At 35.0% G+C, this 23,939-nt stretch overlaps 2 long non-coding RNA genes across 3 annotated transcripts in view; one reads left to right on the forward strand and one right to left on the reverse strand.

Annotated features, from left to right (window-relative positions):
- Positions 1 to 1,197: 1,197 nt before the first annotated feature.
- The window catches only part of LOC141504370 (uncharacterized), a 51,618-nt gene continuing 28,876 nt past the window's right edge, over positions 1,198 to 23,939 (reverse strand). The window contains exon 3 of the long non-coding RNA XR_012473332.1: positions 1,198 to 1,994. This is a non-coding gene — a long non-coding RNA (uncharacterized LOC141504370). The remainder of the gene's footprint in view (positions 1,995 to 23,939) is intronic.
- Positions 9,979 to 23,939, forward strand: part of LOC141504371 (uncharacterized) — a 136,899-nt gene continuing 122,938 nt past the window's right edge. For both annotated transcript variants that reach the window (XR_012473334.1, XR_012473333.1), the window contains exons 1-2: positions 9,979 to 10,405; positions 11,266 to 11,342. This is a non-coding gene — a long non-coding RNA (uncharacterized LOC141504371). The remainder of the gene's footprint in view (positions 10,406 to 11,265; positions 11,343 to 23,939) is intronic.

A 23,939-nucleotide genomic window follows, 5' to 3' on the forward strand; every position in this document is an offset into this window, starting at 1 on the left:
GCAGAAGAATCTAGATTTGATTCCAGGACCTTTTCACTTCAAAGGCAGTGCTCTTTTCTACCATATAATGATGGTATAAACACTTTAGCTAAAATTCCAGAGATCTAACTAAAAAAAATTCAGTAAGTCAAAAGCTCATAAAGGATTCATTTATAAAAACTGGGACACTAATTCATTATTGGTGGAATTGTGAATTGATTCGAGCATCTTGGAGAGCAATCTGGAATTATTCTTAAAGAGTTATCAAACTACCTATATTTGATACAGTGATACCACTACCAGGTCTACTTCTAAAGATGATTAATGAAGAAAGGAAAAGAGACGATATATTATAAAATGTTTATAGCAACTCTCTCTGTGGTAGCAAAGAACTAGAAATTGCAAAGGTTGCCCATCAATTGGTAACTGAATGAACAAATTATGGTATATGATTATGGTGGAATACTATTGGGCTATAAGAATAAGCTCACAGATCTTAGAAAAAATAGAAAGACTTCTATGAAATAATGAAGAGCAAAGTAAGAGAATATTGTCTACAGAAACAGCAAAATTATTTTTAGAATGAATAAATTTCGAGGCTGCTAGGTGGTGCAGTGGATAAAGCACCAGCCCTGGAGTCAGGAGTACCTGGGTTCAAATCTGGTCTCAGACACTTAATAATTACCTAGCTGTGTGGCCTTGAGCAAGCCACTTAACCCCATTTGCCTTGCAAAAACCTAAAAAAAACCCCCAAAACAAGAATGAATAAGTTTCTTTTACTATTTAAAGAAATTAACTATAAAGGATTTATGAAGAAAGATGCTATCTGGATCTGAAATAACTGAGAAGTAGATATATAAATGATTATTATATATGTGTTTAATACATATACATATACTCATATACACGTACATACATACATATAAGTATATACCTATTATATGTAATGGTGGTCATCTCTTGGGTGGGAGAAGGGAAGGAAAAAAGAAATAAAGAAATTTACATAATAATTTTGTATATTTAACAGGAATAGTAAGTTTATACAGTAGATTTGCAGGTTCATGTACAATCATCTTTTTAATTATTCTATATTTTATAAATGATTGTTTCATTACATAAATATATGCATTACATAAAAATAAAATGCTTTGAAAAAGAATTCATTCTAAAAATTTTCTTTAATGGCCAAAAGATAACCAAAACAACCAAAAATACCTTTTCTCTATCCTCCTACTTGTTTACTCTCACATCTTTATTTAATTAGGAACCAGAAAAAGGGTTAAAATCCTTGTCCATTCAGCACTATTGTTCTTAGATCTAAGCACTGGACAAAGGGAGTAATGCTCCTTTTGAATGAATTAAAATTCCAATTAAAATTCTAGAAGTCTAATATTTATATAAATCCTTTGTTCAATAAATGAAGGATATTAAAGAAGGGAGGATAGTCTAAGGCTTCTAAACAAAAGTCATATGTTTTTTCCCTTTAGAAGGACATAGGGAGATTTGTGGTTTCACAATCTGGGGTGTTGCCTCTATTAATAGAGATCATAACCCAACTAGACTTTTTTATTTTTTTCTGATTTTGTCTATGTTCTATATTTTCTCTGGAAAGAATTTATCCAATATGCTGAAGCCATTACTATATGCAATTTATCATTTACTTTATACTTTGGGTTTTCTATCAGTTATAACTCATTCTCTTTGGGTCCCCCATTCTGGTAATGGAGATATGCTTTCTTCCAATATTGGAAACATGATCATGGAAAAAACAAATTTATTTTAATTGGGTTAGCTACAGAGAACAAAACTAAGAACAATGAGTAGATGTTATAGAAATGTAGATTTCAATTTATTGTAATGAAAAACTTCATAACAAAACTATTCAAAGACTGGATAACCATTTCTTGGAGTAATAGGACTTGTAGTAAGGACTTGTAGTAAAAACTCTTGATCAGGTCTGGATGGGTCTAGAGGCCACTGAAGTCACATGCAAATCAAGATCTGTGATTCATCACCTAAAATAAGGAAAATAGCACCATGAAGTGTGTCCAAATTTTCTCTTCTACTCTTTTCTCTTTTGCCTTTTCTCCCTCTGTTGTGAGCTCTCTGAAAGAAGAGTCTGCCTTTTTTTTTTGTTTAATTTTATTTTTACTTTTCTTTGTACCTCCAGCACTTAGGAAGGTATCTGACCATCAAATGATTGTTGACTGACTGGACTACCTCCTGACTCCAGTATCCATCTTATTTCTGTTTTGCATTCCATTCCCAGTTCTTGGTTCTTACTAGCTGTCCATTAGCTGTCAATCAGTACCACCTATTATGTTAAGTTGAACTATACCTAACACTTCTTATACTTAGGATAAAGACAAATTCCAACTGAAATTAAGGTTGAAACTTCAGAATACAATTTCCTCTGGTTTGGTAGGGGCTGAGGGAGGTATAAGACTGGTACAGAGAAGTTACTGCTGTTTGTACCCCTGAAAAAAAGGGGCAAAATGGGATAGGTCTAGGAGGAAGGACAGTTAATGTTTTTATATCTTTCTATAATTTTTGCCTTGGGACAAAGTCATGCTCAACTTGTTCTAGTTGTGACTCTCCTGTTATACTCAACATATCTTCAGCAATATTTGCATTAAAAAAGGGGGATATTAAACTTGAAATGCCTTTGAGACCTATAATAGTAAAGTTGCTAAAGTTGTGGTGGAAAAATTTAAAGTTCTGTGACAGGCCACTGGGAAAGTTCTTTTTCTGTTTGTGGTGAGGGCTGGAGAAGAAAGGTTTCCAATCAGACCAAGGTCATAGCTAATTCATAGCAGAACTGAGAACTGCAACAGTGATCTAACATATCCAAGGATCTATCTACTGAACACAGATATTGGTTGCCAAATGTGTGTGTGGATGTATACATATGCATGAATACACATATGTCTATATGTAGATACAGACATATATATGTATGTATATTATATATGTATGTATTTCATAATGAGAAGGAAAATAAAAGAAATATCATTTGTGTGGCTTGTTAAATAGAAAAAGTTTATTGCCTCTCAGTCCTCCACTTTTTTTTAATATCAAGGATTCTCTGCTTTCATCAGTATTCCAGTGTCCTGTTCTTAACTGGTTATTTCACAGTGAAGAACTGATATTTTCTTAGTGATGAAACAAAATCTACATTTGGAATCAGAGGGTCTAGTTTCCTAAAGAGTCAAATCCTGGTTCTTCTATTTATTATTTGTGGAATTATCTCCAGGACTTAGTTTCCTCATCTGAAAAATGAAGAGAGGCATTGGACTTGATGATTTCTTAAGTTTCTTCTAGCTCTGAATCTTGTATTATTTGTTTCCTATAGACCTGGGACTGGGAAAAGTTAGTGATTTTTCCTAGCATTCTTTATCTTCCTCATCCCTTTCCTGACAAAATGTGGAATTCAACATTTGTTGGTAAGCCTTCTGGGACTAATTCCAACTTTGCTTCTTTTCATCATTAGAGGTAGTAAAGTGCCATTGAACCCACAGAAGAGAAGCTCTGGTCCAGTTAGGAATAACCCCAATTTAGGAGCAGTTTATGATAATGGAGAAAAAGGCTTACTTCAAAGGAGTCCTGGAGGATTAGCTAATCATGGAATAGTAAAGAAGGAACACTGGGACAGCAGATAATGGAAGAAGGAGGTAGAAGGACCAATATTACAAGGATAGCAATGAAATGACCCAAAAGGGTTATTATTTTTGTTTATTTTGCTTTTGCCAGGCAATGGGGTTAGGTGACTTGCCCAAGGTCACACAACCAGGGAATTATTAAGTGTTGGAGGTCAGATTTGAACTCAGGTCCTTCTGACTCCAGAACTGGTACTTTATCCACTGTACCGCCTTACTGCCTCTGGGGTTATTATCTTAAGAGGGGCCCTTATCCCAGTTAAAAAATTCTCTTTGTTCCCTGGTGCAGGACAATATCTCTCACCACCCTCATGCTATCCATTGGATCTTCAGAGTTCACTAGCCTTATTTGTCCTTTTAGGTGAGAACTCCATTGTTAGACTTTATTTTTTAAAATTAAGTTAAATTGAAATTTCAGTTCTGAATTCTCTGTTTTCCACCTTACCCTCTCCACCAATCCATTGAGAAAGCAGGAAAAACAAAGATTGCCACAAGCATCTATAGTTGAGCCAAGAAAATTCTCACATTAGTCATGTCCAGAAAATCATAAAAAGCTTTCATTTTCATTCTAAATCAATCACCCCTCTATTAAATTTCATCATGAGCCTTCTGGAACTGGGACTGGTTCTTAATACCCCCTTAGCCCTGCTACAAGTCATCTGTCTCCTTGGAAAGAATGGATTCATTCATAGATATCTTGTTAATAACTGATAAGCTTACTTTACTAATCCCAGCTAGGGTTATTTATATTGTATTTGCATTAGTCTGAAGTATTCATCCTTTAATGATGAGAATTTAGAAAATGGGGAAAGCAATGAGGGAGTTTTTTTTTTTTTAAGTGAGACTTTCCCAGAAGCCTCAGTTTTTACCACTCAGGATATCAATTATTCTGCCTACACAGAAAGCTAAACTTTGGACTCTGACTGACAGATAGAGACCTTCCTGAAGTTCAGACCTTTCTGGTAACACAAACTCCTGCTGAGGAAGAACAGGATCAAAGAAAAGAAGGGAGGTCCTGGAGCCTTTGGTCAGAATGTCTCAAGTAATTGACAAATGAGAGCTGTTTTAATTATTCCATGATTTTGTCCTCCTTTACTTCCACATGAAGACAAAGGAGCTGAAGAATGGAAAGGGGTTACATTACCAGATACCCTTTTCTCAGGGACAGGTCTTAGGTATTTGCCTCATATATATTTAAATAAAGAGGAAAACAAACAAAAGATATAATTTGTGGGAGGGAATAATGCAAAAAAAAGTACATTGAGCTGAAAGTAGATCAGGATTATTTCTGTGGATATGTGACAGACTAGTTTTTGTTTTTGCCTACTCCCTTCTCTTTCTAGCATTGGCTCCTGGGAAATGGGAAAAATGGTCAGTCATTTCTTTATAAGGGCTTCAATTTGAAGCATTCAGCCTTCAAGATCACCTTGCTTTTGCTCATTTCTGACTAAGCATGATCACAAAGAGTTTCACCGATTTCCTTACGAACTTATTTTTAATTGTTTCTTTGAGAAACTCTTTGCTTTAATCTATGTGGAAAATCTGCTCCTTGACATGCCCATTGCAAATGAACAATTGTGTAATATCTTTAGTCTAAACATGTTGATTTTCTAAATTTTTTTAAATGGTGAATGATTGGTGGGGAACTAAAAGGTATCCTTCTGACTCATGGAGAAGACACCACTTTGTTTTGGTTTGAGGACAGTAAGTCAAGGAGAAGCCTAGGAATTTAAGCTGTTTTGAGTTTCATTTATTGTCATTTGTATATCCCCAATGTTTAGTCCCAAGTCTGAGACAAATTATTATCTCTTGATTAATTAGATGAGTTTAGGTTAGAATCAGATGGCAAAGACAGAATTAGGAAAATGTTTAGTTCAGGAGTTGGAGACTAGCAATGAAATCAACTTCTTGGATGATCTGTTTAGTGAAACCATGCTCAGATGAAATATAAACTTCTCAGAGAAACAAGCTTTAAAAAATAGACTAAAACTGTGTTTATTGAGAAGTTAAATTAAGTCATATAGATCAGATTTTTTTTAACATGTTTGAAGAAATTGATGCCAATTTGGTTAAGTCTATGGACTCCTCAGAATAATAGTTTTAAATGCAAAAAGTAAAATGCAAACTATATTTTGCTATACATATGCATTTATTATACTGCTTTTATTTTATATATTATATGTGAAGTAAATACATTCCTAATTATAAAAGAAGCCTATTATATTGGAATACATTTATCAAACTATATTAAAAAACATTTTCAGGCCCCTAAATATTTGAAGGAAATGTTAATTTTAGCAAGAGATTAGTGAAAACAAAAGTGTAATATTTTCCTGTCCAGGCTCTTGGTCCCCCTAAAAACTATGCACAACTCAGGTTAAGAATTTCTTATGTATTATAAGGATATTTAAGAGAGGAAAAAATTATCTTTTATAATAAAGTAGGTCCAGAAATGAAGGGAGATGAAGAGTTATCTAGATTATTTGGGAAATTGTAGGCTCCTCCCTGAAATAAAAGCTTCCCTTTTTTAAATATCAATATTCTTTCACTGATATGTGACTGGAAATCACAGAAAATCACAATCTCTCTGGAATCAAAATTGCAAATGACCCAAAGGGCAGCAGAGGCACAGGACATGACAGGCACAGGACTACAATTTGCCCAGGAAGAATTGTGTGCAAAGAATTAAAAAAGAATCCAAAAAATGTGTAATCCAGAAAGGAAGGAAACCCAGCATGTAGAGAAAAATGAGGGATAATAGGTAAAGAGGCCACTAACTGTTAACAGATTTATAGGAAGGTCTCAATTAGGATCCCTCTAAGATCTATGGGAGTTTGTGGCAAGAATAATCTAGCATGAAAAAATATAGAGTATAGATGTCAATTTGCTCTAGACACAGAAATAGAAATATTATTGAAGTTCCTTTGTTCAAGCTATCGCTATTTAGATTCCTGGGGAATGCCCAATGTATCCTAAAAAAAAAAACTTCCACCTGTAACAATTATGTTCAGATGTTTGCATGGAAAATCTGTCTCTAACATGTTGATAGGCTGAGATTCAGGAAGCTAAATGGAAATGTCTATGTCAAAAGACTTTAAGAGAGAAAAATGATTCAACTACTTCTTATATGAAGAAATGGCTAATTATTTTTTCTATTTTATAAATTCAAGTTCTGCAAAGAAAAGGTAAATGGCTTATCACCAAGACAATTAGGTGGCAGGGTAGATAGAGCGCTGGACCTGAAGTCAGGATAAGCTGAATTCAATTCTGGCCTTGGATAGCTTCTGTGAGACCCTAGACAAGTTATTTACCTCTGCCTCAGTTTCTTCACCTATAAAATGTAAATAACATTTACATTCCATTACATTGTTAAGAGGAGAAAATGAGGTAATATTTGTAAAGCAATCCAAAAACTTTAAAGCACTTTCTAAACAGCTGCTATTATTATAGCCTTTTTCCTCTTCATTTTATTCTTCCCAGTTATATATAAAAACAAATTTTAGCATTCATATTTAAAACTTTGAGTTGTGAATTCTCTCCCTTCTTCACACCTCACTCCTCCTTATTGAGAAAGCAAGTTATTGAATATAGATAAAAATGCTTAGTCATGCAAAACATTATTATAATAGTTATGTTGTGAAAGTAAATATATGCCCCCCACAATGAGAAACCTCAAGAAAAATAAAGTTAAAAAAGTATGCTTCAAACTACATTCAGATACCATCAGTTATTTCTTTGGGATGGATAGTATTCTTTATCAAAAATCCTTCAGAGTTCTCTTGGATCATAGAATTACTGAGAAAAGGTAAGTCATTTACAACTGATCATCCTGTAATATTGCTATTAATTTGTATATAGTACATCTATTCATCATTTCTTAGAGCTGACTAGCATTTCATCATAATCATATCACAATGTGTTCAGCCATTCCCCAGTTGATGGGTCGATACTTGCTCAATGTCACCACAAAAGAGCTGTTATAAATATCCTTATACATATAGATCTTTTTCCTTCCTGTTTTTCCATCTCTTCTGAAAAGTAGACCTGTTAGTGCTACTGATAGGTCAATTCAATAAATTTTATTAAAAGCAAAAGCAAAAAAAAAAAAAGAGCCACTCAGTGACATGAGTCTAGTTGGATTAAAGTAGTGAATCCTTTTAATTCTCATCATTTCTTTGGTAGCTAATGCCTGAGTAGACTATACAAATTACTTTGAACTAGGTAGCACAGTGCATAAAGCTGGAGTCAGGAACACTCGAGTTCAAATCCAACCTCAAATTTACTAGTTGTGTGACCTTGGATTAATTGCTTAATTCTGTTTTCTTCAATTTGCTCATCTGTAAAATGGAGATAATGATAGTACCTTCTTCACAGGGCTGTTGTGAGATCAAAAGAAATAATATTTGTAATGATCATAGTAAAGTACCTGGCAATTGCTTGTTGTTTTTGATTCTTGGAGTCATTTGCTATTTCTTCCTCTAGCTCATTTGACAGGGACAAAACAAAACAGAAAAACAGCCCCCAAACCAGCAAACAAATCACAATCTAGTCCTGAGACAAATAGGATTAAGTGACTTGCCCAGAGTCACATGGGTAGCAAGAGTCTGAGATCAGATTTAAATTCAGGAAGAGGGGTCTTTTTCCCTCTAGGCCAGAGCTCTATCTACTGTGTCACCTAGCTACCCCATATAAAACTTGGCTATAATTATTAAGTAACCTCAATGAGACAGCAACACTGGAAGAGGAAAAGAAGTATATGACAAAGATCTCTATTATTAACTCATCTATTTAAGTACTATGCTTATAGAATAAACTGACTAGAAACAATTCAGAATCTGTCACTAACAGATTTCATTTCTCCATCCTGAAAAAAAAGAAATATAATACTACATAATTGTTCTTTGTCTATTTCCATAGGGTTTAATAAAGACTAAAGAATTAAATGTATACTGGATTTGTCATACTTTTTAATAAACAAAGTCCTAGGGAAGCACAAATTGTCAAAAGATAAGTAGGTAGCAGAGCATTCTCTCCCTGGTCTATAAAATTTCACTTACAAATATAATGAACTTTGTTTTGAAAGATAATGAATGAGTTTTCTAACAACTAGGTTGATAATTTGACTATTGCCATGAAGATGAAAACTATCACAATTGTGCCTTCAACTATTTTTGGATATTAGTGATTCCATAGACTATCACAAAACATGACCATAGATTTGTTGTTAGAAGTGGTTCAAATACCAGCTCTAACACTTACAGGCTATGTGATTTTAGAGAAGGTAATTTAGCCACTCTGTAGTACATGCTCCTCATCTATAAAATGGGGATAATTGTGTTACAACCCCCATCTCATAAGCCTGCTGTAAAGAAGTTACTTTGTAAACCCTTAAGTTATTAAAGTAATGTGACTTTGTTACTGTTAATAAGAAATCCCAGAGCATGCATATAGGCTTCATAGGGCCCACAGAGTGAAGTGTCAGTGAGAGCAAGGACAGTACCTTTGGCATGAGTTTGGTATTTAATTGCTGGGAAGATAATCCACTAATAAATGTAGTAATTTTCCTAGAGGAGATTCTCCATGGAGAGACACCACCCACCTCCCCCCAGGAGCCTTTGCTTAAATGATAGCATCCTCTACTTTTTCTTTCCCTAGGGTCATTTCTTCCTCATTGGGAAGAGATCCCACAACTAGGTGCTGCCTTTCTCTAAGATTTACTTTCCTTTCAGCCTTTTCTCACTCCACCCCTTTCCCTTTGCTGCCCACACCTTCAAAAACAATTTCCCATCTCCAAATGAGGCCTCACCACCTTCCTGTTTCCCTATCCTGTAACTGTACAGCTTAGGAAGAGGGAATTGGTATGTGAGGCCCACAGCTGCCTCTGCCCTTTGAATGGAGTTCAGCTCTGGATCTGGTCCAGGAGAAAAAAAAGAGATACTTTTGAAGTTCTAAAATTCAAAATGTGGGGTAGGACTGGACTAGAGTTGGGGTAACTGAACAAGTTTTTTTTCCCCCTCTCCAATCATACAATTTCTCTGTGTAACCTCATTACTTAAGAGAGAAAAAATAGATAAGAATATAAACACATGTGCAGGGATATTCATATATATGCAATGTAAACACACATAACACACATGCACACAAATACATACACATACACATACAAATACATGAGTATAGATACAAATATATATATATATATATATATATATGTATATATATATATATATATACATATATATATATATATATATATACCAATATCAAATGTTCTTTACTACATGAAACTGGCCAAATCAAGATGATAAAACATCACAAAATGGATATATATTTTCTAATCATATTGAAGGAAGGAACAGATTGATGGTTTTCTGACAAAAAAAGAAACTAGAAACAATATAAGGGATAAGCAATGGATCAGTGGATTAACTACAATATGGAACTTCCAAGTACCCATGAAGACTATTATCTTCTTTGTAAAATCTATAGGTGCTGAGAATTTCAATTTCAGGTGGCAAACTATTGTCCAAGGTTACATACTAAATATGTGTGAAAGCTTTTGGCTTTCAGACCCGGCCTTGATCCACTATATTGCTTTTTTAAAGAACCAAAACTAACATATTTCATACTTACTGTTAGAGGGATAATAACTGACATTTATATAGTACTTTTAAATTTGCATAGTACTTTACATATGCTTTTCTCATTTTATGCTTAGAATCTCAGTTTGCAACTGAGGATTGGGGAGATCAAGAGACTAACCCAAGGATGTAAGTGCCTGAGACAGAAATGAAATGTAGTTCTTTACTGATCTTGGATCCTGATCTCTTTCCACTTCTCTGTTTTAATCCATAAATAAGATGTAAGCAATATTCCCAAAGATTACTATAATGTATTATGTTCTAAAACTAATTATGGTGTGCTATATGACTTACATAGCAAAATCATGTTCATGCCTGCTACAGATCATATAGCAACTGTTTTTTATAGCTTCAGAGACACAGGAAGTGACAAATTCTGTCCAGATGCCACAGTTTCTCTGTCTCCTCTCCTTTTTTCCCTTCCTGACATCTTTCTTCTTCCCTCTCCTTTTCTCTTCTTTCTGTCTTTCTATCATTCTCTTTTTATCTATTTTTGTCTCTTTTCCTTCTTCCCTCCCTCTCTTTCCTCCTCTCCTTTCTCTGTCTCTTTCTCTCCCTCTCTCATTCCCCCCCCCCCATCTCTCTCCCACCCCACGGGACTGATATCTGGGGGAGCAACCATTTGTAAAAATACATACAAACAAGAAGAATAAATTCCTGGGTGGCTACATCAGATGCATTATGATGGTATTTGTCAGTGGTTGGCTCTTTTCCTGTCTTGGTCATCAAGCTTGCTCTTCCTTCCCCAATGCTGGGAAATGTGCAGAAACAAGCTTTCTTGTGGGGCAGAGAGGTTGGGAGGCCAAGGAGAGGACATTCAGGGTCTCTGTTCCTTTAATTTCAAAACATAAGACTAGGTTCCACTAAGATAAACATTTTGACTCTTTCTTAGAACTTAAAATTTGTTGAGGTCATTGCTATCAAAATGAAAGAATACAAGATGTATTTCCAAGATTGAAATGTTTACTGATTCTCCTTTACTATTTCAGTACTACAGCTGAGGGTGGATGGACATGACAAAATATCAGAAGGCATATATCCCAAGGTCCCCAGTTGCCTCCATCAGGTATTGTTAACTTTTCATTGTGTCATGGACCATTTTTGTTAGTCTGATGAAGTCTGTAAAATTCTCAAAATAACGTCTTTTAGATTTATAAAATAAATTACATAGGATTACAAAGAAAACATTAAATTAAAACAATTATTAACATTTTTTTTAAAAGTTAATGAATCTGGGGTGGCTTGGTGGCGCAGTGGATAGAGCACCAGCCCTGGAGTCAGGAGTACCTGAGTTCAAATCCAGTCTCAGATACTTAATAATTACCTAGCTGTGTGGCCTTGGGCAAGCCACTTAACCCCATTTGCCTTGCAAAAACCTAAAAAAAAATAAGTTAATGAATCCTATGTTAAAAACCCTTGTTTTAGATCCAGATATTATCTCTTAAATGGGCTAGCTATACTATCCTAAAGAGATTTAAAGCCCAGACTTCATTCAAATTCAAACATAATGAATTTATAATTTTCCATGGGAAAAAGTTATGCTCTAATGCAGAGCTTATTCTGAGGAAGTCAGTGTGGTATGGCTGAGAGCTTATTGTGTTTAAAACCTTACAATCTGGGTTTGACTTTTGGTTTGCTTATTTTTACTAATCTATTTGATTTGAGGTAAATCTCTTAACCTGTTCAAATCTGTTTTATTATCTGTCAAATAAGAGTTGTATTTGGTGACCTCTAAATTCTCTTTCAGTTCTAAATCAGCAATCCTATTTGTATGGTATCAATACCTAACTTCCCCAATTCCAAATTGGAATTGGCAGGTTGGTACTCTTCAAGGAAGTCTAACTACTCTAAACCTTGTAGGATTAACCTGGAGGGGATGCTAATTTTGTTACTCACCAGCCCCACTTATGTTTTTCTCACTGTTAATCAGCTACCCTATATTAGCTTTTAGAAAAAGTGTTTACAAAGTAAATTACAAATTAAATTTACAAAGTAAAACTGGTTTCCAGTTTCCAGTAGTTCTTTTATTTCTCCATAGAGTCTCCATCAAGTTCCCTTGAGGTGTAATTTTGACTGGCCTCTAAGAGACAGTGCTTTTCAACAGAAACAATAACTGAAGCTCCTGCTATCTTCTAATAACTCTTTCTACATACATCTGCAAGTCATTCTTCTGCCACTACCATTCTGGAAATTTCAGTTATTGACTTGAGTCACTGGTGGGATGAAGAGGAAAGGGAGAAACACAGATAGAGACAGAGAGAAAGAAGCATGTGTCTTATCTGTCAGGAGTCCTTCATTACTTGATTTCAATACTCAGTTCACTGGCTGAGAACTAGATCTGTGTTTTTTATATGCAGCCCAGAGTTGTGTTGGAGGCTTTCAGTCAATTACAAGTTATTTCCTTTGTGGTGTCAACTATCATCATTTAAAGTTAAGTTATTTAACTTCTATCAAATTAATTAAGGATTCATTCATGCCTACTTCATACTTATAATTGATTCAATCATGATACCTGTGTCTTTCACAATTGATTTTGGTTGACATGAAACCCTATCTTTATACTTATAATTCACTAAATAGTCTAAATAAGGTTTATCATACTTGCTATACCTCAACTTTCAAAAAATCAGAATGCATTTAGTACTAAAACTGTGGAATGCTATTGTTTTGGAGTTCAATGGTACTTCAAAAGAGTCAATGAGAAAATGACTATGTAAGAATGCTTTGAAAAACATTATATAAAGTAAGTAGCTATGATCAGTATTATTATCATCATAATCAGGAATGAGAGACAGCCTGGTATCATGGATAGATGTCAGCCTTTTATTCAGGAATAAGTGGGTTCAAATGCTGCCTTGACACTAACAGGGTAATTTTTACTATATATATATATATATATATATATATATATACATATATATGTATGTATATATGTATATATGTATGCATGTGTATGAATGTAGTATATATGCATATGTACAACAGGCTTTGAGAAGCATTCCATTAGATGACAGATTTTAATGTTACTACATGTTGGATTCTGGGGATTCCACCTCTGTGTCCTCCATAGCTCTGGTTATAATATTAATTTAAGGCAATGTTCCTCAGCCCAAATATAAGTCTTTGGTCTTCCTGTCTCTAGGTTCTCCTTTCTCCATCTATTCTCAAATAGGCTAGCTATACCATCCTTCAGAATGATATAGAAAAATCTGGTATTTTGTTTAGGATGAAGGGATCTGATGAGGTTGGAGATGAAGGGAGGCACTAAATGAGAACTTTTGACACAGGTTTCATTTCAAAGGCCTTGGGCAGTCAGTGTTTGAATAATAAGACCTTAGCATTGTTGAATGCTAGTATAGATATTGCAATTGTCATGAGCACTGGTTTGATCCCTTTAGTTTCATTTACACTTTTACCAAACTCTATGCCTGAAAAACAAGGCCTATTCTTCTAATTCAATCCAGAGTGATTCTGCAAGGGTCTTGACATTATTCAGAGAGTTGGGCTATTAAAAAGCTCTTTTTTTCCTTTCTTCACTAACAAGACCATTATTTTGTTTACTTGGAAATTGGCAGTGCCTGCTACATAACAAGTGATGCCCAGGCTGTACTCCAAAGTTGGATGGCAGCAAGTCAATAACTATTCTAAATGAACATGGCTTGATTCCTGACAGACTCATCCTGACTGAACCAGCACACAATGAAGCTACAGGCAAGATGTTCATGTGATAGGAGCAATCTCTGCAGGTTATAGCAGCTTTGACTTCTCATCACTTGCCTGTGGTCATCACCATCCCCACAGGTTAGGCACTGAAATCCTTGGTATTCTAATAGCTCATCAGAAAATGCTGGCTGTCAGAGATAAGAGCTTAAATTGTTCTCTCAGTCAATGTGTCCATTATCTTCAGCATTGCTATCTTCCTTCTGTTATGTTCTGACTGATGATAAAACACAGAACAAAACAAAATCTTAAACACTGGCTCCAAGCTTCTTTCCTCATAGGTCAGTAACTCTGCATCTGTCTTAACCATGGGATCTGGTGAGGAAATGCCAGCCTAAAGAGGGATGAGACTTTTTTCAGGACAAGGTCCTACACTGCCAATTAATCAAATTCACTTCTCCTTCCCTTTAACCAATAATTAAAATAAGTCAATAGCAAATATTCTGATCATGAACCATACAAAAGAAACTAATTGGACATAAGGGGAGGAATATTTTTCAACCTAGCAAAAAAGTTAAAGATGTTTAACCTCTTTACTTCAGAGCTTTCTTTCACTTGTGAATACTCTTATCCTTTCCAAATTGCCTTCTATTTACTTTTCTGAGCAATTGTTTTATTCCCAATTCAACTAAACTCAATAAGTATTTATTAATTGCCTTTAATGTGCTAGGCTCTGGTAAATAAAGAAATGAGAAATAAAATATTTCCTACCTGTGAGAGTCTTAGATTCCACTTAAAGTGAAACAATATTGCATGTAGATCAACCAATACAAATATATATGTATATATATATACATATATATATATATATATATATATACACAACATAAATACAAATTAATTTCTTGGGGAACCAAGGGAGAGCAACAATGATCAGACAGATCAGAAGAGGCTTCCTATAGGAAGTTGGGAGTTTTGAAAGGTGATGGGGGGTTTACAGGAGATGGGGAGAAGGAGCTATTTCAAAAGCATGGTGATACAAGATAGAATTTTGGGCATGGGAAATAGGTTGATTTGACTTGAAAGTAGAGTGCGTGAAGGCAAGTAATATAAAATCATCCTGGAAAAATGAACAGGAATCAGATTGTTATTTGTTTTAAGTATCAAGAAGAATTTGTATTTTATTTAGTTGCAATAAGGAACCCCTGAAGTTTTTAGCTCAGAAGATGAATTGATCAGATCTGTGTTTTAGGAGTATTACTTTGGCAGCAGTGTTGAGAATAGATGGAGAAAGGAGAGCCTAGAGACAGGAAGACCAAAGGCAAGAGATTCCTTCAAAGGATATCCTTATGACTAGAGAGAAAGAAATAGATGTGAGAAATACTGTACAGGTAGGATCAATAAGAGATGACAACTGGTTAGATATTGAGGGTGAAGTACAGCAATAGGTTAGTATAGTTCTGTGATTGTGTGCTTGGTTGGCCAGAAGTTTGATGGTATTCTTGACAGAAATCAGGAAATTAGCTATAGGAGTGAATTTTGAGAGAAAGATTATGAGTTTATTTCAGATTTGGTGATTTCCCTTTGGAATGTTCACTTGCTATCAATGAGCATTTTAGATTTTTTTAATTCCTAGTATCTAGCATAGTACCTTAAATACAGAGGGATAGGAATTGGATCTTTAATTTAAACAGTTAGGGATACAGCATTAGAAAACTCCCCTCTATCAATCTAGGTAAATTTATAATCTTCTTCTCAATTTATAATCTTAGCTGCTTGGGGTATTGAAAAGTTAAGTGACTTGTCCAGGATCATATATCTAGCATGTATCAGAGGTAAAACTTGAATCCAAGTCTTCCAAGTTTCAGAGTCAACTTTCTCACTTTACTAAGCTGTCTGTCACTTTTCATACAGAAAGTATTCAATAAGCACCTAGTAAATGTTTGTTGAAATGAAATGACTTAGTTCTGAATGAAAATGAAATAAATTCCGTCATTTCCCTTCTAAGATGATATTCCCTAATTTTGATTTAGAGCTGACCTTGAATTCCAAAGGGCCAGGTCACTCTAGCATTGGTTCTGCCAGGTCCTTTAAGAATATGACTTAAGGATGGAGCCCATCAAATGGTGGCATGGGCTGGTGGAATTTGGGTTGGATTTGGAGTCACAGGGCTCAGATTGAGATCTTAGGTATGCTATCAACTATCTCTATGAACTCCAGTAACTCACTTAAGTCTTTGGATTTTAGTTTCCTCATCTATAAAAGGAAGAGTTACACTAGATATTCTCCAAGATTCTTTCCAAAAACAGATTTTATGATTCATTAATATTTTGTGGATTCCTTGCATTATGTTTCCCTCCCAGAACCCTAGGAATTCCTAGAAATTTTGAGAATTTCAGTAAGGAAGATGAAACCTCTGAAACCCTATGAGACATCAATGCTACTGTTGTTCATTCCATTTGAAGTTTCCTTACTAGAATGCTAAGTATGGGGGGGTCTGAAAAAATTAATTTCCTAGAGTTATATGTTTGAAAGTATATATCTCAAAGAATTTGATATGACTGCTTCCCAAGAAGTAACCATAGACATATATTCAACCATGGACTATATTAGAGAGGAAGCAGCTGTCCATTTTCTTTTTCTCCAGTAAATATATTTAACATTCATTGAACCTGACAAGCTATGTGATTCTGGGTCTATCATTTAACCTCTTTGGGACTCTATTTCCTTCAATTCATTTCAGTCAACTTTCATTAAATTCTTAATATGTTCAAATCCCAATGCTAGGTGTTACAGGGGACATTCTGATGAATATAATGTCCTTGTTTTTAATTTTTAAAAATATATATCCTAATACACAAAGGAATTTGAGAATCTTTGTTTAGAGAGTCTTCTTTATTTGCAAGTTTGGAGCTTCATTATTGAATGTCATGGTTGAGACAGAAGTTTTGAATCTATTTAGAGAGATAGGATATATAATGAAAATGAATACAATAAAAAAGTAAAACCCAAGAAGTATATAATAATGTCCAAAAAATGGTAGATGAACTCGAGAGAAGGAAATAAAGTCCTTTTTTTTGAGACCATTAGGGTTAAGTGACTTGTCCAGTCTGAGGTCACATTTGAACTCAGATCCTTCTTACTCTAGGACTGATGCTCTATCTATAATGTCTTAATTGCTATGGAAATTGCATTTTTTCAATGAAGTATCACAGGTTAATATATTTACAATTAGAAAGAACTTTAGAGGTCATATCCAATCTAGGTCTCTCATGGAATATGATGCCCAGGGAAATTGTGACCTATCTAAGGTAGTAAACTTCAGAGATGTGATTTGAATCCCGGTCCTTGGACTCCAGTATGTATCAGTTTATGTTTTACAATTGCTCAGGGAAGATATCACAAAAGATCAAGCTTTATTGGAGTTGGACTTTAAAAGAAAGGAAGGATTTTCTTATCTGTAAATTGAGGAGGTCAGAAAACATAAATTTCTAAAGTTCCTTCCAGATATAAAGTTCTACGATTTCTTTTGGGGGGGGTATATATGATAGTGACTTTAGGCTAAAACTGCTTAAGAAAAGCAAATCTGTTGAAAGTTAGTTCCCATGTGAAAATTGGATCAGCCAGTTTATTTCGAAGGAACAGGATTAATACTTTTACCCTTATCAGCCAAGACAATCCCAAAAGGCTGGATTTTGAAGTCCTTAGTCAATAGCCTCACTAAACATTTTTGTTTTTGCCTAGGGAAGAACCTTGAAATCAGCCTCATAATGCTTTACGTCTTGTCAGACCAGAAGCAGAGTCAGGTTCTGTCACATGGGCATCCTAACAGACCTCTGCACTTAGGTCACAGTGTTGTCTGATGACTGTATGTCATTAAGGTCCCCAACAGCTCACTTCTCTTACTGAAACTGCAGTAAGCTCTCCAGATGCCAGACTAGCTACTCAGCTTGTGCAATCATACGCTCCAGACCTCTATTACATCCAGGAACCAAGTGAGAGTCAGACAAAACTCTGAATGAAACTAGCCAGGTTTTGTCAGAGAAAGGACAGCTTGTACTTAGAAGCAAGGAGTTCCCCCAAAGCATATTACTCAGCATGTGGCAACTAATACAGAATAAGATTCACTGCCACTCTCACCACCCCATGCCATCCCCGCCCCCAATGAAATCAGGTATCAAAACATTGAAAAATTCTTGGTCAGTGTATTCAGAGCAAGTCAAAAGATTTCAAAAGGATCATAGATTTTGAGTTAGAAGAAACCTTATAGGTAATCTAATAAAATGCTATCTTCTCCCAGATTGGGAAACTGAGACAGAGTGGTTAAGTGGTTAAGGCTAGTATGTGAGGCAGTATTTGAACCCTGGTTTTTCTTACTCCTTTGTAACTATAATACCCTGAAATTCCAATGGAATGTAAGCTTCTTATGGGCAGAAGCTTTTTTTTTTTTCCTGGAGTCCTCAGTTTCTAGCACATATTACATATTGGATTAACAAGTTTCCCTTGGCAGTTTTGTAAAGCTAGGTAGCCATGTCATAATTTTCAGCATCATTTCTGTCTATTAATGTCATGAACATACATGTTGATGTCCAGAACCTTAAATTTTTGATAATAATAACAATAATAATAATAATTATTATTTTTATTACTTAAATTTTCAGTTTTCACTTTAAAATTTTAAAGTACATCATTCCATTTGAGTCTCAGAAAAACTGAGTGGTAGATACAACAGTCATTATTATCCCCATTTTAGATGAAATTGAGTCTTTAAAGAACTTAGGTGACTTATTCATGGACCCACAGCCAGTGTCAGAGGCAGAATTTGAAACTGTGACTTCCTGAATCCAAATAAGTCCTGCTCTTTGTCTCCTGGATCACAGTCTTTTAAAAAATAGTTCATATTTGGATAGTACATTTCAATTATAAGTACTTTTTACTGAATACCTTTTATTAGTAATGATGACTCATGAGAAATACAGACACAGAGTCAAACTGAGGAAAACTTAGTTTCAAATCATGCTCCAGGACTCTGAGATCCTGGAAAAATCAATTAACTTCTAAGTATCTTGAGTAACTGTCTCAGATAGTAAATTGAAAAGCAGCTGCTGAAGTTCATTGGTAGAAGCAGCATAGTCATGGGGAATTCCTTATCCAAGTGAAATTGCTGTCTTATGGAACAAGAATTCTTTTTTTTAAGATTTTATTTATATTGTGTTTTAAAATTTTTGCCCTAATCTTACTTCCCTCCCCCACCCCCCACAGAAGGCAATTTGCCAGCCTTTACAATGTTTCCATGGTATACATTGATCCAAATTGAATGTGATGAGAGAGAAATCATATCCTTAAGGAAGAAACATAAAGTAAAAGAGATAGCAAGATCAGACAATAAGATCAGCTTTTTTTCTAAATTAAAGGTAATAGTGCTTGGTCTTTGTTCAAACTCCACAGTTCTTTCTCTGGATACAGATGGTATTCTCCATTGCAGACAGCCCCAATTTATCCCTGATTGTTACACTGATGGAATGAGCAAGTCCATCAAGGTTGATCATCACCCCCATGTGCTGTTAGGGTGTACAATGTTTTTCTGGTTCTCCTAATCTCGCTCATCATCAGTTCATGCAAATCCCTCCAGACTTCCCTGAATTCCCATGCCTCCTGGTTTCTAATAGAACAATAGTGTTCCATGACATACATATACCATAGTTTGCTAAGCCATTCCCCAATTGAAGGACATTTACTTGATTGGAACAAGAATTTTTAAGAATTTTTACTTATGTGTGTATGTCTCCTGGACCCTTTGGTCATCTGGTGAAGTCCACAGATTCTTCCTCAGAATCATGTTTTTAATTGCATAGAATGAAATATTATAAGACTACAATGGATAGCGATTATATTGAAATAAAAATGTCTTTATTCTTATTCAATTCACAGATTTCTGAAATTTGTCCACTGACCTCAGATTATAGCTTTCACTGAAAGGTTGTTCACTTTCCACAACCAACCTATTGAGTAGATAGAATTCTCCATTCTTAAGCTTTACATCCCTACCACAGATATAATTATCCACCTAGACCTTCTCACCTTCTCTGACTTGCTCTTCTCTTCCTGAACCCACAGATTTCAACTGAAACCCAGACTTCTGTTTCCTAGTCTTCCTAAATCTATGCCCTATTACCAGGGGAAGTTGATCTATTCATTTTTAGATTAACTATCCTAAGACTCAACTCAACAGATTGATGGCTGAATGCAAACTAACCTACAAAGTCCATTATATCTCCTGGTTGGTCTTAGGCATCAGACAACATTTCAGTTTTTCATTTCTTCTAGTTGTCCTCTACTCAGGACATCCCCTCATCTTCTTTGGTGTCCCCCCCCACTCCAGAACAAAAGACCCTACTCTGGCCATCTATCTCCTTACCCCAAACTCAGCTTCACCTATTTTCATGCTCAAACAAGACCCAGAGGAATGATAGAACACAAGAGCTTTTACATCTAGATCAAATGGGAAGATTGGATTTGGGACTCATTAGGGGTGTCCATATTCTAATACACAGGGCTTTTGATGGGCTAGATGGGTGGGAATTCTCTCCTTCCTTGTCTTATTTTCTCCATTGGAAATTTTTTTTTTCATAGGCAAGGACTCAGCCCATTAACATCACCAGGTCAAATCTGGCCAAGATGTCAGTCAGCCTTGATGAAAGGAGGAGAAAAGCTGGGAGATGATTAGAATTTGGTTTACATTATCACTAATTAAGCAAACAAACTTACTCAGATAAATTTTGGAGAGAAGCATACTAGCTGAACATAGGATTTAGAGTTGTAGGAGTTCTTATAAAAGAACATTTAGTCCAATTCCTTCTTTGAATTTAAAGAAGTTAAAAATGGCATAAATAGAATTCAAATTCAAGTCTAGTACATCTCCTAACTGCCAAGTAGAAATAATATTGGGTAGAGAGAGTGCTGGGCTTGGAGTCAGGAAAGTTCATCTTCATGAGTTCAAATCTGATCTCAGACATTAGCTATGTGATCCTGGGCAAGTCACTTAACCCTGCTTGCTTCAGTTTTCTCATGTGTCACATGAACTGAAGAAACCACTCCAGTGTCTTAGCCAAGAAAACCCCAAGTGAAGTCACTAAGACAGACATTACTGAAAATGATTCAACAACAGTGACAATCAAATTCTTTCCATTCAACTACAGCAAGCGCCTCTCTCCTTGGTACTCGTCCAAATCGTCCTAGTCACTTATGAGTTGGGCAAGTCACTTCACTTTTTAAAGTTTCCATTTCCTCATCACAAATTATATGTGTTGCACCAGTTGATCTTTCTAAGGTTTCTGACAATTTGATTATTTCATCTCAGTCAGCCATATTTTTCATCATTAAGCGATTAACTTGAATCTCTGTACCTGTGGTCCTCCTCATCTCTTCCACAAACTTTCTATGTGGCACTGAGGTGGTTAGTCAGCCCTTTGCTTGTAGAGCATCTGTTGATCCCAGGCATATGATTAACTTAACACACTTGAGTTTGGCACTCCGATATTTATATCCTCAAGGAGATGGGGCCCCAAATAGCATTTATATGCAAACCTTAAGGTTTACAAAGTTGCTTTGTATATTTCTTCTCTTCTGTTCCTCATATTATAATGTTCTTATCCCCATCTATACAACTGAGAATCCTGAAATGGAGGGAATTTGACTTACCCAGTGTTAAAATGCTATTTTCAGAATTCATACTCTAAAACTAATTCTCTCTATGCTCAGACCTCAGACCTGCTGCTTGCAACAATCTCTACTTCTTTCTTTATTAGCAAACATAAAGACTGCTCTCTGACTTTTACTATCAGTTTATTACAGCCACTATTTTTTCCTCTTGATTTGGATTCCTTGACACATAACTTGCCTATAGGAGAGGATTAAAACTTTTCCATTTCTATTACTTTGTTCTCTTTAATTCTGCAACCAAACAAGTGTTCTATTATTAATCTATTTATGGAAAAATAATATCAATAATTAGCATTTCTATGGTACTTTTGTAAATATATTTGCAAAAAGCTTTACAAATATTATCTCATTTTATCTTTGCAATAAACTCAGAGTAAGAGCTATTATTTCTCCCTTCCTCCCTTTTACAGATGAGAAAACTGGAATAGATAGAGTTTAAATGTTTTGCTTAAGGTCACATTTCTATTAAATATATGAGGCAAAATTTGAACACAGAATCTTCTGACTGCAGGTTCAGTGATCTAGTCCGTGTTTTTCCTAGCTACTTTGAAAAAAAGAAGGGAACTAAAATAGCAAGTGGAAGAATTTGCATGTTTATAGAAATCTCACTAGTTAATTCTAGTCCACCCATCCATAAACAGAAAATTTGTTTGATCCTTTTTAAATACAACTTTTGGGGTGAACTTCTTTGGGGCATTACCTTTGGATTTATCTAACCCAATTTTTGTCCATACTAGATGCCAAATCAAATTCTAGTGTTCTCTATTTGTTAAGTCTGCTTGATATCTCAACCCTTCTAGAATCAAGGAAAATCAAGATAATAAATCGATAAACCACTTCTCAAATTTTAAATAGTATATAAGTATTATTATTAAAGTATATATAAGTGCTATTATCATTATTGTTTCTTATCTTGTCTCTGAGGATGGATGACCAGAACCAGACACTTTCCCTTCTGGTTTGTGTTATAAGTTATTCTGTAGTGTAAGGAACTTAGAGTCATTTTGCTCATTCTCTACCTCAATTGCTATGGGTTCATTGAAGTCCTTGCTCCCTGATTCCCTAGATGAAAAATTTCTTCCCTTTCCAGAATATAGCAATCTCTTTCCTGGGCTTGAAGCCTTCATCTTTGACCTGGCAATGATTTCCCTCACTGCCCTAGAGAAATCATTGGCTTTAGGCCCTGGGAGTTCTTTGTCTCACACACAGAGACAACCCATTTTTATCTTAATGAATAATGGGAGATTAGAGTGGTTTTTGGCCTCAATTATTCTCTCTGATGATAGCAATGTCAGCATAGGGGAAAAAGAGAAAAATGGGAGAAAAGGAGATAGGTATAGGAAAATATGATGATATCCTATTCAATACTATGTATAATATCCTGAAATGAAGGTGTTAGGACAGAGGTCTTGAAACATACACCTTTGTTTAGGCATGGGAAAATGCAAAGTGAGGTCTGGAAACAATGAGACACAGAGGTTGACATAATAGCCCAGAAATCTTTCTCTTGCTACTGAGGAAGTAAAATGGACTGGGGAGAGTAGCCAAGCAGATATCTATCATACTTACTTTTCTTCCTGCTTCCCATCCTTTAATTACTATGACCTTCTCCTTTCTACAATAGCTACTGATTATTTTCTATCTATAGTGTATCAAATATTTTTATGAGGCACCAAGGTCATACTTACTTTACTCCTTACTCCTTGGATATTTTCACTTCCTTGACAGTAGCCTTTCTCATAGCAGGAATTTTAATTATGTACCACTATATCATAAAGATATTTTTTAATTGACACTAAAGAAATGAGACTTAAAATACCTTCATATGTGTAGCTCTGTCATACTTGCTATGCAACTAGAAAAGAAATTATCTTTTTTCTGATAAATGCCTCATCAAATAAATAAAATTCTATCCTGTTTTCTAACCTTCTTCATGCATTTATCATGCATTTTTATGTATTATCATTCCATGTGTAGGTGACTTTCTTCCTATTTTATTGTAACCTTTCTCAGATCAAGAATTAATTGTATCTTATCTAAAATTTTTGTCTCCTCTAGGACCAAGGTTTTTTTTCTCCCCATGTTAACATGTCATGAATCTGTGATTTCAACACCCTGGCAGGTTTTTAGCACCCTGGCAAGAGTACAATAATGCTTTACTTAGGGTTTACAAGTTTAACAAGAACTTGTTGCTTACTAAGTTACTAAGAGTTTTTGGTAACTCTTTGAGGAAGGTAGGACAATTTTCATTATTCCCATTTTACAGATGAAGCAAATGAAG

This window comes from Macrotis lagotis, chromosome 1 (genome assembly GCF_037893015.1).
Source record: "Macrotis lagotis isolate mMagLag1 chromosome 1, bilby.v1.9.chrom.fasta, whole genome shotgun sequence".
In the NCBI taxonomy this organism is placed as follows: Eukaryota; Metazoa; Chordata; class Mammalia; order Peramelemorphia; family Peramelidae; genus Macrotis; species Macrotis lagotis.